Source organism: Pseudorca crassidens, unplaced genomic scaffold (assembly GCF_039906515.1).
Source record: "Pseudorca crassidens isolate mPseCra1 unplaced genomic scaffold, mPseCra1.hap1 Scaffold_1068, whole genome shotgun sequence".
NCBI lineage: Eukaryota > Metazoa > Chordata > Mammalia > Artiodactyla > Delphinidae > Pseudorca > Pseudorca crassidens.
In genome coordinates this window covers 1-13,787 of record NW_027135972.1, presented here as the reverse complement: position 1 = coordinate 13,787, position 13,787 = coordinate 1, and the positions used below count along the sequence as shown (strand labels likewise).

Below are 13,787 nucleotides of genomic sequence, written 5' to 3'. Positions count from 1 at the left end.
TGGCCCGCCCGACAAACGCACCCGGCCCTATGGCAGCGCTTTACTGCCTTCCAGTCCGTTCGCGCCTTGCACTCTTGCCGCCTCTCCAAACTGCGGCCCGGACATCCACGCCTCTCAGACGCGGGACCTTCTCAGCCACGGCCGCGGGCCTGGCAGAAACGGCCCGCTACGAACCCTCCGGCCACGGGCTTTCCGGAAAAACGCCCTCCCCGCCAGCTCCTACGCCCCCTCCTACCTGCACCCACACCAGGAAGCCCTTCAGTCCTTCGCAGCACATCTTTCCTCACCTGCTGGCGGCTGCTGCTGCTGGTCTTCCTGCCTGCCTGCCTGCCTGCCTGCCTTCGCCCCTCCCACCCACGGCCTCTCCCCCGCCCCACCCCGCCCCCACCGCCACACGCAGAACGGCCGCGTGTGGAAAGCCCTCCACGCCTCGCCCGCCCTCCGACTTCTGCCTGGTGAACAGCGGACTCGTTCTCACAGCCTTTCTTCCACTTCCGCCAGCAGCAGCTCTCCCTCTTTCCAACATCCTGTCCTTCCCGCCAGACCCAACGGCCTGCCTGCCCATTCCATTCCCTCCACAGCCACAGCGAGGTGGCCGCCGACAGCGTCCTGACTGCCTTGTGGTGCGTGCCCTCGGTGCTTTTTCGCCTTGGGACCCTGGCCGGACCACACCTGCCTGCCTGCCTGCCTGCGTCGGAGCCGGGCGGCGGCTGAGAGGAACGTCGGTGCTCAGCCGCACCGGCCACGCCTCGCCTGCCCTGACCGGGATTCGGGCGCGGGCCAGGCCGGTTCGCCTCCTGGCTTCGCCTGGCGACACCGACAGTCAATCGGCTCCGTGGACGGCAGAGAAAGCGCAGGACGGGCCGAGCCCGTGGACGGCAGAGAAAGCGCAGGACGGGCCGAGCCCGCCTGCGTCCCTCCATCCTTCGGTGCTTCCGACCGCCTCGCGCCCTGGGGTCGCCAGAGTGCCCGGAGCCTCTCATTCAGGTGGCCGTCGGCCTCCTGCTCAAATGGAGCCCATGCCCACGCGGCGAGCAGTGACCAGGGTCCGGCGGTTGGCGGCGAGCGCCGCTGGGGCAGCGTTGGGCGCCGCTGGGGCAGCGGCGGGCGCCGGCGGCCATCGGTGCATGGGTGGTTCAGTGGTAGAATTCTCGCCTGCCACGCGGAGGCCCGGGTTCGATTCCCGGCCCATGCAGACGCAGCGTCCCCTTTTGGTGCCCGCAGCCCCAAAGCGGAGCTGGGTTTCCCAGCTGCCACACTCAAGGCACCGGTCCTGCAACAGCTCGCTCACCACCGTACCTTCCCGGCCCCTGTCCTTCCCACGCAGACGCCCCCACCCCACACACACCCGGGAGCCAGGCCTCCAGGACCTGACACCTCGCGGGCTCAGCCACTCTTTCGCCCAGACCCCTTCCTTGTCCTTGTTCTCTTCCTGACCCCGACCCCGCTTGTGTCCCGCTTGTCACCGTAAGGAACACCCCACGCTGGCACCCGCACAGCCCAACCTCTTCACCTTTCGCCACGTGTCCAAGCTCTCTGCCTCACTCTGCCCCCACTCCGAAAATTATACTATCTTTGCACAACCAGCAGCAAGCAAGTCGCCACCTCTGGGAGCGATACATCCCAGTTTCCTAGAGAGTCCCAAAAGCGCTCACTTGCACGAGGAGTTCCAAAGAAGTCCACACTATCATCGCAGACTACACTCTAGATTCACGTTTTGACCCTCAACAGAAACACGTTTCCAACACCGGCCCGCTCCTCCACCGCTACTGCCACCAGCGCCATCAGCACGACAAACACCACCCCCTCCCCTGAACCTCTGCTCCCACCAACAGCATCAGCCCTCGGGACAGCACCCCCAGCACCACCACCTCAGCCTCCTGCCTATTCCCACAAACACCCCCCTCCCCCCTCCTATCTCGCCACTTTTCCCCCCGATCCTTTCCAAATCCTACGTTGTCAAGGATCCTGCCCTTGCCTCTGTCCCGTTGCCCTCTTGTTTCCCCCTTCGTCGTCTTCTCCTTTTCGTAGCAGTATGGTTGGTTTAAACATTGTGTTACTTTCTGGTGTACAGCAAAGTGATTCAGTTATATGTCCTTTTCCAGGTTATTTTCCGTTATACGTTATCACGACACATGAATACAGTTCCCTGTGCTGTACGGTAAATCAATCCTTGTTGCTTGTGTGCTTTATGTATAGTACTTCCTCTCTGTTAATCACAGCTCCGGAATTTCCCCTGCCCTACACTTTCCCCTTGGGTAACGAACAGTGTGTTTTCTATGTCTGTGTGTCTGTCTCTCTTTGGCACATACGTTCGTTTGTAGTACGCTTTAGAGTCCCCGTATCTTTGTGCTTCTCTGCCTGACTTACGTCGCTGAGTGTAATATACTCTAGGTCCCTCCTTCTTGGTGCAAATGGCAGTATCTCACTCTTTTGTATGGCTGAGTAATATTCCACAGCAAAGTAATATTGCACAGCAAAGCAGATACTGTTTCCCATGTCTAATAACGTTTCAGATTGCTTTCCATGATAGCTTACTACACGATATTGAATATCATTCCCTGTGTTATACTGGAAATCCTTGTTGCTTATGTCTTTTTTTTTTTTTTTTTTTTGCAGTACGCGGGCCTCTCACTGCTGTGGCCTCTCCCGTTGCGGAGCACAGGCTCCGGACGCGCAGGCTCAGCGGCCATGGCTCACGGGCCCAGCCGCTCCGCGGCATGTGGGATCTTCCCGGACCGGGGCACGAACCCGTGTCCCCTGCATCGGCAGGCAGACTCTCAACCACTGCGCCACCAGGGAAGCCCCCTGCTTATGTCTTTTATATGAAGTACGGTGTATCTGTTCATCGCAGCTCCTAATTTATGTCTCCACCCCTGCCTTTCTCCTCGGGTAACCATCAGTGTGTTTTCTCTGTCTGGGAGTCTGTTTCTCTTTTGCACATACATTCTTTTCTATTACGTTTTAGATTCCACGTATCTTTGTGCTTCTCTGTCAGACTTACTTCACCAAGTGTAATAATCTCTAGGACCATCCTTAGTGTGGCAAATGGCAATATTTCATTTTCTGAAATGGCTGAGTAATACTCCCCAGTACATATATACCACATCCTTTTCTGTCAGCCGACTGCTGATGGGCACATGGGCTTTTTCTGTGTCTTGGCTGTGGCACGTAGCGCAGCTACAAACACGGGGGTGCGTGGATCTCTCCAAACAACAGTTTTTCTCTTTGGCGGCTGTGTACCCACGACGGCGATTGCTGGATCATCTGATGGCTCAGTTTCTCCTATTTATTTATTTATATATTTATTTATTTACTTACTTACTTTTAAGGACTAGTACTTGTGGTTTAGGAAGAAGAGTTGAGTAACCACATGGAGTTAGTTTCAGGTGTACAGCAAAGGGGATACTGTTTTCCATGTCTAATATTGTTTCAGATTGATTTCCAGTATAGGTTATTGCAGGATATTGAATATCATTCCCTGTGTTATTCTGTAAATCCTTGTTGCTTATCTCCTTTATATGAAGTACTGTGTATCGGTTCATCGAGCTCCTAATTTATCCCTCCACCCCTCCTTTTTCCCTCGGGTAACCATCACTGTGTTTTCCAGGTCTGTGAGCCTGTTTCTGTTTCGCACATAGATTCAGTGGTAGTACTTTTGAGATTCCACGTATCTTTGTGTTTCTCTGTCGGACATACTTCACGAAGCGTAATATTCTCGGGGAGCAGTCTTGTGGCAGCAAATGGCAATAGTTCATTCTTTTTTATTGATGGCTGAGTGATAGCTCGTACTACATAGATACGACCTCTTCTTGTACTGGCCACCCGTTGACGGGCACTTGGGTTTTTTTCCGTGTCTTGGCTAGTGCAAATAGTGCCGCTGTGAACGTGGAGGTGCCTGGGCCTTTCTGAACTCTTGTTTCGCCATTTCCGGGTACGTACCCAGGAGTGGGATTGCTGGATCAGACGGGACTTCTCCCTTGGCCTCTTTCAACCTCAACCCCTCCTCCCCCCACCCCCGCCGCCACACACACCTGAGGCTGGATGGTTTCTCCCGATGAGAGGTGATGTGTGTCTCTGGGGCAGTAGAATGCCCCCACCCGATTCGGACCCCCACCTAGCCCCTGTGGTGCACTCCGTTTCTGTTGTTCTCTTGCCCGCCTCCTACCCACCGCCCCCAGTAACAACCCATTGCTTGGCCTGACCACCTTGCCGCACAGCACACCAGTCTGGGGCGCTCACCCGCCACCCCACCGCGAAGGGGTCCTCTCCCACCATCTTCCACGCCCCACAGCCCGTTCACACACCCCGCCCTTCCCCCCAGCCTGCAGGCCCTGACCCCTCTCCCCGCCACCTGCCCCTTGTATCCCAGGCCCGCCTGTCACATGTCCTGCCCGGAAGTCTCACTTCTGCCAGCGCTCCTCAGACTCACCCTACTCCAGGCCCACTCCGCCCCCTGATCTGACCCACCCGCAAACACGTGCCCGGCCGGGTACCACCACCACACCAAGCTTCTGCTGAGCCCCTGCCTGAGCGGCCAGCCGCTCTCCCGGGCCAGGTCCCCGCCAGCCCAACACCTCCCGCTCCTGCCCGCGCTCCAGCCAGACACCCCAGGTCCTTCCTCGCACCTCCCAGCACGCGGCCCACCGCCGCCCTCTCTCCATGGGCTCGTTCTGCTCCGTTCCCTAGCCCGCGTGGGGTGGCCACCGACCACGGCCACAAACACCTTCATCCCACACTGTCAGCCACCCCCAAGGCACCGGCAAGGGCGTTCAGGAAACCTGCTGCGGTGTTGCGAAGCACCCGTCTGCGCACCGGTGCTCCTTTCCACAGGGGATCCGGCGCTGTCAGAAGGCACCGCGTGTGACAGCGCCGTCGGTGCCGCCGCCGCTGTCGCCGTGGGGGAGAAGCAGTGCTGCTGGAGAGTCCAAACACAGGCGGGGGCGTTTGCTCGTGGACACAGCCTCGGCGGGGAGAGGCGCCGCCCCGGCCATTCGTGTTTGGGGCTGAGGCAAGCGTGTGAAAACGAAGACACGGGACGTCGAAGGCCTCGAGTGGGCGCGCGCCAGTGCGGCCAAAAGGTGTGGCCGGGCAGGGAGGGTGGACGTTGCCTGGCAGGGCTTGGGCTGCAGGTGCAGGGCACCGGGCGGCTGTTGTCGGGCAGGGCGCGACGCCGAGGCCGCGGAGCAAGCGTGGCCTAAAAGCGGGATGTGGACGGTGTGAGGTAGAGAGGAAGAAGAAAGGCTTCCCTGACCGGGAATCGAACCCGGGCCGCGGCGGTGAGAGCGCCGAATCCTAACCACTAGACCACCAGGGAGCGTCGGGCTCTAACACGCCTCCTGCTCGACCCATAGCAGCCGCTCGGCGCCACCTTGGCGCCAAGACCCGGCCTTTCCAAGTCCAGCCACGCGCCGCCCCTGGCAATCCACGTGTCCTCCCGTCCTTCCTGCTTGCAGCACCCTCAGAACACTGCGCGCCTGCTTCTCGCACACACAAGAAGAGCCGCTAGGGCCGCCGAGCTCCCTGCTCCCAGCTCTCCCTCACAGGCCCCCGGCCGGCCGGCCGGCCGGCCGCCCGCGGAGCGCGGCAAAAGGTCAGCCCGCTGCGTTGGCCGGGAATCGAACCCGGGTCAACTGCTTGGAAGGCAGCTATGCTCACCACTATACCACCAACGCTGCACAGCCCGGGCCGCCCCGAGACGCCGGCACCGGGCTCGCCCGAGCGCACTCTCGCCGCCGCTTCCTCCTCCCCCTCCTCCTCCTCCTCCTCCTCCGACTCCTTCTCTTCCGACTCCTCCTCCTTCTCTTCCTCCTCCTGCTCCCCTTTCTCTTCCTCGTCGTCCTCCTCCTCCTTAGCCGCCGCCGCCGCCGCCGCCTGGAGCAGCCCTGCCCCGACGCCACGCCGGCCGGCAGCTCTGTGACGTCACAGACGCCACCAAGGCCCCCCGGCGCCCCACCCGCGCCAGCCCCACGAAGCTGCCCTAGACCACCCGCCCGATCGCCTCAGGGTGGCGCTCTCGCTGCCTTGCTGCTCCAGGTCCCTCGGCTCCACGCCGCGGCCCGCCCCCGCCCCCGGCGCACGCATCTTCCAGCACCCCGGCTCGCCAAAGCCCTTCTCCACCCGGCGCCTGGCCAGGCCACTTCCCGCACCGACAGGGGACGGCACTCATCCGCCTCCCACCCGTCCCGGCAGCTGGGCACCTATGCAGCTGTGCATAGCTGCGCAGCCTTGCGTCGCGACGCAAGGAGCCCACGGAGACAGCCACTTTGGGCGGGCCGCAACGTCATCGAGAGCTTGTGGTGTCCAGAGGAGGCCGTCGCTCGGCCGTGGCGACTGAGTGCCCGGCGACGAGGAAGGGCTGGAGGGGGTCGAGGGTGGGCAGGCTGGGCACGCGCTGGGGCCCTGCGCCTCGCTGGAGGACGGAGGGCACAGGGCGGACAAGCAGGGTCCTTGGGAGATAGGCGGCGGGACAGAGAGCGGCGCCAGCCACCAAAAGGGGGCGTGTTGCCTCCCCGTCGGGGAATCGAACCCCGGTCTCCCGCGTGACAGGCGGGGATACTCACCACTATACTAACGAGGACGGCGGCCACCGCCCCCGCGCCCGGACGCTCTCGGGCTGACTGCCGACGCCTCCCCCTGCCCTCCGGCCCCCTGCCCACCACGGGCGCCCGGCACGTGCCCGAGCCGACCCAACGCCACACCAACCGCGTCCTCCAAAGCAGCAGCCCCCGACCCGACAGGGACCCGGACCCGAGTGGCGCTGAAAGCTCCGAGTGCGCGCTGCCTATTGCCTCCGACGAGGGGATCGCGCCGGGAGGAGGGGGCCCGAGACCGAAAGCAAGGCTGCGAGGAGGGGGTGGGCGCGCGCCTGGCCATGGCCGGCGAGGGGAGGCGCGGGTGGGGGCCGGTGGCAGGGGCTGGCAAGACGCGGCCCGGCTCCGTCCGGGGCCAGGGCTGGGCGAGGACGCCACCGCGGCGGAGCCAGGCGCGTCGTCTGGCCTTGCTCCCCGTCGGCCGCCGCGCGCCCGCTCCGTCGCTCCCCCACACGGCCGCGCGCCTGGCGCGGAGCACCGCGTCCCGCCAAGGGCACCGGGCTGCGCGTCGCGTCGGGTCCCAGCCAGCCGAGCGGCCACGCGCACGCCCAGGCCCGCCGTCAGGATGGCCGAGCGGTCTAAGGCGCTGCGTTCAGGTCGCAGTCTCCCCTGGAGGCGTGGGTTCGAATCCCACTCCTGACAAGCCAGCCTTTTGGCCCGCCCGACAAACGCACCCGGCCCTATGGCAGCGCTTTACTGCCTTCCAGTCCGTTCGCGCCTTGCACTCTTGCCGCCTCTCCAAACTGCGGCCCGGACATCCACGCCTCTCAGACGCGGGACCTTCTCAGCCACGGCCGCGGGCCTGGCAGAAACGGCCCGCTACGAACCCTCCGGCCACGGGCTTTCCGGAAAAACGCCCTCCCCGCCAGCTCCTACGCCCCCTCCTACCTGCACCCACACCAGGAAGCCCTTCAGTCCTTCGCAGCACATCTTTCCTCACCTGCTGGCGGCTGCTGCTGCTGGTCTTCCTGCCTGCCTGCCTGCCTGCCTGCCTTCGCCCCTCCCACCCACGGCCTCTCCCCCCGCCCCACCCCGCCCCCACCGCCACACGCAGAACGGCCGCGTGTGGAAAGCCCTCCACGCCTCGCCCGCCCTCCGACTTCTGCCTGGTGAACAGCGGACTCGTTCTCACAGCCTTTCTTCCACTTCCGCCAGCAGCAGCTCTCCCTCTTTCCAACATCCTGTCCTTCCCGCCAGACCCAACGGCCTGCCTGCCCATTCCATTCCCTCCACAGCCACAGCGAGGTGGCCGCCGACAGCGTCCTGACTGCCTTGTGGTGCGTGCCCTCGGTGCTTTTTCGCCTTGGGACCCTGGCCGGACCACACCTGCCTGCCTGCCTGCCTGCGTCGGAGCCGGGCGGCGGCTGAGAGGAACGTCGGTGCTCAGCCGCACCGGCCACGCCTCGCCTGCCCTGACCGGGATTCGGGCGCGGGCCAGGCCGGTTCGCCTCCTGGCTTCGCCTGGCGACACCGACAGTCAATCGGCTCCGTGGACGGCAGAGAAAGCGCAGGACGGGCCGAGCCCGTGGACGGCAGAGAAAGCGCAGGACGGGCCGAGCCCGCCTGCGTCCCTCCATCCTTCGGTGCTTCCGACCGCCTCGCGCCCTGGGGTCGCCAGAGTGCCCGGAGCCTCTCATTCAGGTGGCCCGTCGGCCTCCTGCTCAAATGGAGCCCATGCCCACGCGGCGAGCAGTGACCAGGGTCCGGCGGTTGGCGGCGAGCGCCGCTGGGGCAGCGTTGGGCGCCGCTGGGGCAGCGGCGGGCGCCGGCGGCCATCGGTGCATGGGTGGTTCAGTGGTAGAATTCTCGCCTGCCACGCGGGAGGCCCGGGTTCGATTCCCGGCCCATGCAGACGCAGCGTCCCCTTTTGGTGCCCGCAGCCCCAAAGCGGAGCTGGGTTTCCCCAGCTGCCACACTCAAGGCACCGGTCCTGCAACAGCTCGCTCACCACCGTACCTTCCCGGCCCCTGTCCTTCCACGCAGACGCCCCCACCCCACACACACCCGGGAGCCAGGCCTCCAGGACCTGACACCTCGCGGGCTCAGCCACTCTTTCGCCCAGACCCCTTCCTTGTCCTTGTTCTCTTCCTGACCCCGACCCCGCTTGTGTCCCGCTTGTCACCGTAAGGAACACCCCACGCTGGCACCCGCACAGCCCAACCTCTTCACCTTTCGCCACGTGTCCAGCTCTCTGCCTCACTCTGCCCCCACTCCGAAAATTATACTATCTTTGCACAACCAGCAGCAAGCAAGTCGCCACCTCTGGGAGCGATACATCCCAGTTTCCTAGAGAGTCCCAAAAGCGCTCACTTGCACGAGGAGTTCCAAAGAAGTCCACACTATCATCGCAGACTACACTCTAGATTCACGTTTTGACCTCAACAGAAACACGTTTCCAACACCGGCCCGCTCCTCCACCGCTACTGCCACCAGCGCCATCAGCACGACAAACACCACCCCCTCCCCTGAACCTCTGCTCCCACCAACAGCATCAGCCCTCGGGACAGCACCCCCCCAGCACCACCACCTCAGCCTCCTGCCTATTCCCACAAACACCCCCCTCCCCCTCCTATCTCGCCACTTTTCCCCCCCGATCCTTTCCAAATCCTACGTTGTCAAGGATCCTGCCCTTGCCTCTGTCCCGTTGCCCTCTTGTTTCCCCCTTCGTCGTCTTCTCCTTTTCGTAGCAGTATGGTTGGTTTAAACATTGTGTTACTTTCTGGTGTACAGCAAAGTGATTCAGTTATATGTCCTTTTCCAGGTTATTTTCCGTTATACGTTATCACGACACATGAATACAGTTCCCTGTGCTGTACGGTAAATCCTTGTTGCTTGTGTGCTTTATGTATAGTACTTCCTCTCTGTTAATCACAGCTCCGGAATTTCCCCTGCCCTACACTTTCCCCTTGGGTAACGAACAGTGTGTTTTCTATGTCTGTGTGTCTGTCTCTCTTTGGCACATACGTTCGTTTGTAGTACGCTTTAGAGTCCCCGTATCTTTGTGCTTCTCCTGCCTGACTTACGTCGCTGAGTGTAATATACTCTAGGTCCCTCCTTCTTGGTGCAAATGGCAGTATCTCACTCTTTTGTATGGCTGAGTAATATTCCACAGCAAAGTAATATTGCACAGCAAAGCAGATACTGTTTCCCATGTCTAATAACGTTTCAGATTGCTTTCCATGATAGCTTACTACACGATATTGAATATCATTCCCTGTGTTATACTGGAAATCCTTGTTGCTTATGTCTTTTTTTTTTTTTTTTTTTTTGCAGTACGCGGGCCTCTCACTGCTGTGGCCTCTCCCGTTGCGGAGCACAGGCTCCGGACGCGCAGGCTCAGCGGCCATGGCTCACGGGCCAGCCGCTCCGCGGCATGTGGGATCTTCCCGGACCGGGGCACGAACCCGTGTCCCCTGCATCGGCAGGCAGACTCTCAACCACTGCGCCACCAGGGAAGCCCCCTGCTTATGTCTTTTATATGAAGTACGGTGTATCTGTTCATCGCAGCTCCTAATTTATGTCTCCACCCCTGCCTTTCTCCTCGGGTAACCATCAGTGTGTTTTCTCTGTCTGGGAGTCTGTTTCTCTTTTGCACATACATTCTTTTCTATTACGTTTTAGATTCCACGTATCTTTGTGCTTCTCTGTCAGACTTACTTCACCAAGTGTAATAATCTCTAGGACCATCCTTAGTGTGGCAAATGGCAATATTTCATTTTCTGAAATGGCTGAGTAATACTCCCCAGTACATATATACCACATCCTTTTCTGTCAGCCGACTGCTGATGGGCACATGGGCTTTTTCTGTGTCTTGGCTGTGGCACGTAGCGCAGCTACAAACACGGGGGTGCGTGGATCTCTCCAAACAACAGTTTTTCTCTTTGGCGGCTGTGTACCCACGACGGCGATTGCTGGATCATCTGATGGCTCAGTTTCTCCTATTTATTTATTTATATATTTATTTATTTACTTACTTACTTTTAAGGACTAGTACTTGTGGTTTAGGAAGAAGAGTTGAGTAACCACATGGAGTTAGTTTCAGGTGTACAGCAAAGGGGATACTGTTTTCCATGTCTAATATTGTTTCAGATTGATTTCCAGTATAGGTTATTGCAGGATATTGAATATCATTCCCTGTGTTATTCTGTAAATCCTTGTTGCTTATCTCCTTTATATGAAGTACTGTGTATCGGTTCATCGAGCTCCTAATTTATCCCTCCACCCCTCCTTTTTCCCTCGGGTAACCATCACTGTGTTTTCCAGGTCTGTGAGCCTGTTTCTGTTTCGCACATAGATTCAGTGGTAGTACTTTTGAGATTCCACGTATCTTTGTGTTTCTCTGTCGGACATACTTCACGAAGCGTAATATTCTCGGGGAGCAGTCTTGTGGCAGCAAATGGCAATAGTTCATTCTTTTTTATTGATGGCTGAGTGATAGCTCGTACTACATAGATACGACCTCTTCTTGTACTGGCCACCCGTTGACGGGCACTTGGGTTTTTTTCCGTGTCTTGGCTAGTGCAAATAGTGCCGCTGTGAACATGGAGGTGCCTGGCCTTTCTGAACTCTTGTTTCGCCATTTCCGGGTACGTACCCAGGAGTGGGATTGCTGGATCAGACGGGACTTCTCCCTTGGCCTCTTTCAACCTCAACCCCCTCCTCCCCCACCCCCGCCGCCACACACACCTGAGGCTGGATGGTTTCTCCCGATGAGAGGTGATGTGTGTCTCTGGGGCAGTAGAATGCCCCCACCCGATTCGGACCCCCACCTAGCCCTGTGGTGCACTCCGTTTCTGTTGTTCTCTTGCCCGCCTCCTACCCACCGCCCCCAGTAACAACCCATTGCTTGGCCTGACCACCTTGCCGCACAGCACACCAGTCTGGGGCGCTCACCCGCCACCCCACCGCGAAGGGGTCCTCTCCCACCATCTTCCACGCCCCACAGCCCGTTCACACACCCCGCCCTTCCCCCCAGCCTGCAGGCCCTGACCCCTCTCCCCGCCACCTGCCCCTTGTATCCCAGGCCCGCCTGTCACATGTCCTGCCCGGAAGTCTCACTTCTGCCAGCGCTCCTCAGACTCACCCTACTCCAGGCCCACTCCGCCCCCTGATCTGACCCACCCGCAAACACGTGCCGGCCGGGTACCACCACCACACCAAGCTTCTGCTGAGCCCCTGCCTGAGCGGCCAGCCGCTCTCCCGGGCCAGGTCCCCGCCAGCCCAACACCTCCCGCTCCTGCCCGCGCTCCAGCAGACACCCCAGGTCCTTCCTCGCACCTCCCAGCACGCGGCCCACCGCCGCCCTCTCTCCATGGGCTCGTTCTGCTCCGTTCCCTAGCCCGCGTGGGGTGGCCACCGACCACGGCCACAAACACCTTCATCCCACACTGTCAGCCACCCCCAAGGCACCGGCAAGGGCGTTCAGGAAACCTGCTGCGGTGTTGCGAAGCACCCGTCTGCGCACCGGTGCTCCTTTCACAGGGGATCCGGCGCTGTCAGAAGGCACCGCGTGTGACAGCGCCGTCGGTGCCGCCGCCGCTGTCGCCGTGGGGGAGAAGCAGTGCTGCTGGAGAGTCCAAACACAGGCGGGGGCGTTTGCTCGTGGACACAGCCTCGGCGGAGAGGCGCCGCCCCGGCCATTCGTGTTTGGGGCTGAGGCAAGCGTGTGAAAACGAAGACACGGGACGTCGAAGGCCTCGAGTGGGCGCGCGCCAGTGCGGCCAAAAGGTGTGGCCGGGCAGGGAGGGTGGACGTTGCCTGGCAGGGCTTGGGCTGCAGGTGCAGGGCACCGGGCGGCTGTTGTCGGGCAGGGCGCGACGCCGAGGCCGCGGAGCAAGCGTGGCCTAAAAGCGGATGTGGACGGTGTGAGGTAGAGAGGAAGAAGAAAGGCTTCCCTGACCGGGAATCGAACCCGGGCCGCGGCGGTGAGAGCGCCGAATCCTAACCACTAGACCACCAGGGAGCGTCGGGCTCTAACACGCCTCCTGCTCGACCCATAGCAGCCGCTCGGCGCCACCTTGGCGCCAAGACCCGGCCTTTCCAAGTCCCAGCCACGCGCCGCCCCTGGCAATCCACGTGTCCTCCCCGTCCTTCCTGCTTGCAGCACCCTCAGAACACTGCGCGCCTGCTTCTCGCACACACAAGAAGAGCCGCTAGGGCCGCCGAGCTCCCTGCTCCCAGCTCTCCCTCACAGGCCCCCGGCCGGCCGGCCGGCCGGCCGCCCGCGGAGCGCGGCAAAAGGTCAGCCCGCTGCGTTGGCCGGGAATCGAACCCGGGTCAACTGCTTGGAAGGCAGCTATGCTCACCACTATACCACCAACGCTGCACAGCCCGGGCCGCCCCGAGACGCCGGCACCGGGCTCGCCCGAGCGCACTCTCGCCGCCGCTTCCTCCTCCCCCTCCTCCTCCTCCTCCTCCTCCGACTCCTTCTCTTCCGACTCCTCCTCCTTCTCTTCCTCCTCCTGCTCCCCTTTCTCTTCCTCGTCGTCCTCCTCCTCCTTAGCCGCCGCGCCGCCGCCGCCTGGAGCAGCCCTGCCCCGACGCCACGCCGGCCGGCAGCTCTGTGACGTCACAGACGCCACCAAGGCCCCCCGGCGCCCCACCCGCGCCAGCCCCACGAAGCTGCCCTAGACCACCCGCCCGATCGCCTCAGGGTGGCGCTCTCGCTGCCTTGCTGCTCCAGGTCCCTCGGCTCCACGCCGCGGCCCGCCCCCGCCCCCGGCGCACGCATCTTCCAGCACCCCGGCTCGCCAAAGCCCTTCTCCACCCGGCGCCTGGCCAGGCCACTTCCCGCACCGACAGGGGACGGCACTCATCGCCTCCCACCCGTCCCGGCAGCTGGGCACCTATGCAGCTGTGCATAGCTGCGCAGCCTTGCGTCGCGACGCAAGGAGCCCACGGAGACAGCCACTTTGGGCGGGCCGCAACGTCATCGAGAGCTTGTGGTGTCCAGAGGAGGCCGTCGCTCGGCCGTGGCGACTGAGTGCCCGGCGACGAGGAAGGGCTGGAGGGGGTCGAGGGTGGGCAGGCTGGGCACGCGCTGGGGCCCTGCGCCTCGCTGGAGGACGGAGGGCACAGGGCGGACAAGCAGGGTCCTTGGGAGATAGGCGGCGGGACAGAGAGCGGCGCCAGCCACCAAAAGGGGGCGTGTTGCCTCCCCGTCGGGGAATCGAACCCCGGTCTCCCCGCGTGACA

The 13,787-nt window shown here is 61.8% G+C and overlaps 8 non-coding genes across 8 annotated transcripts; 3 read left to right on the top strand and 5 right to left on the bottom strand.

Annotated features, from left to right (window-relative positions):
* The first annotated feature begins 1,125 nt into the window (after positions 1-1,125).
* On the top strand, positions 1,126-1,195 carry TRNAG-GCC (transfer RNA glycine (anticodon GCC)). Its single transcript has one exon. It is a non-coding gene; the product is annotated as a tRNA-Gly (tRNA).
* A 4,050-nt stretch (positions 1,196-5,245) lies between these two features.
* TRNAE-CUC (transfer RNA glutamic acid (anticodon CUC)) lies at positions 5,246-5,317 on the bottom strand. Its single transcript has one exon. It is a non-coding gene; the product is annotated as a tRNA-Glu (tRNA).
* Positions 5,318-5,603: 286 nt separating this feature from the next.
* Positions 5,604-5,675, bottom strand: TRNAG-UCC (transfer RNA glycine (anticodon UCC)). Its single transcript has one exon. It is a non-coding gene; the product is annotated as a tRNA-Gly (tRNA).
* An 833-nt stretch (positions 5,676-6,508) lies between these two features.
* TRNAD-GUC (transfer RNA aspartic acid (anticodon GUC)) lies at positions 6,509-6,580 on the bottom strand. The gene has a single exon. It is a non-coding gene; the product is annotated as a tRNA-Asp (tRNA).
* Positions 6,581-7,152: 572 nt separating this feature from the next.
* TRNAL-CAG (transfer RNA leucine (anticodon CAG)) lies at positions 7,153-7,235 on the top strand. Its single transcript has one exon. It is a non-coding gene; the product is annotated as a tRNA-Leu (tRNA).
* A 1,138-nt stretch (positions 7,236-8,373) lies between these two features.
* TRNAG-GCC (transfer RNA glycine (anticodon GCC)) lies at positions 8,374-8,444 on the top strand. The gene has a single exon. It is a non-coding gene; the product is annotated as a tRNA-Gly (tRNA).
* A 4,039-nt stretch (positions 8,445-12,483) lies between these two features.
* TRNAE-CUC (transfer RNA glutamic acid (anticodon CUC)) lies at positions 12,484-12,555 on the bottom strand. Its single transcript has one exon. It is a non-coding gene; the product is annotated as a tRNA-Glu (tRNA).
* A 288-nt stretch (positions 12,556-12,843) lies between these two features.
* TRNAG-UCC (transfer RNA glycine (anticodon UCC)) lies at positions 12,844-12,915 on the bottom strand. The gene has a single exon. It is a non-coding gene; the product is annotated as a tRNA-Gly (tRNA).
* Positions 12,916-13,787: the final 872 nt, after the last annotated feature.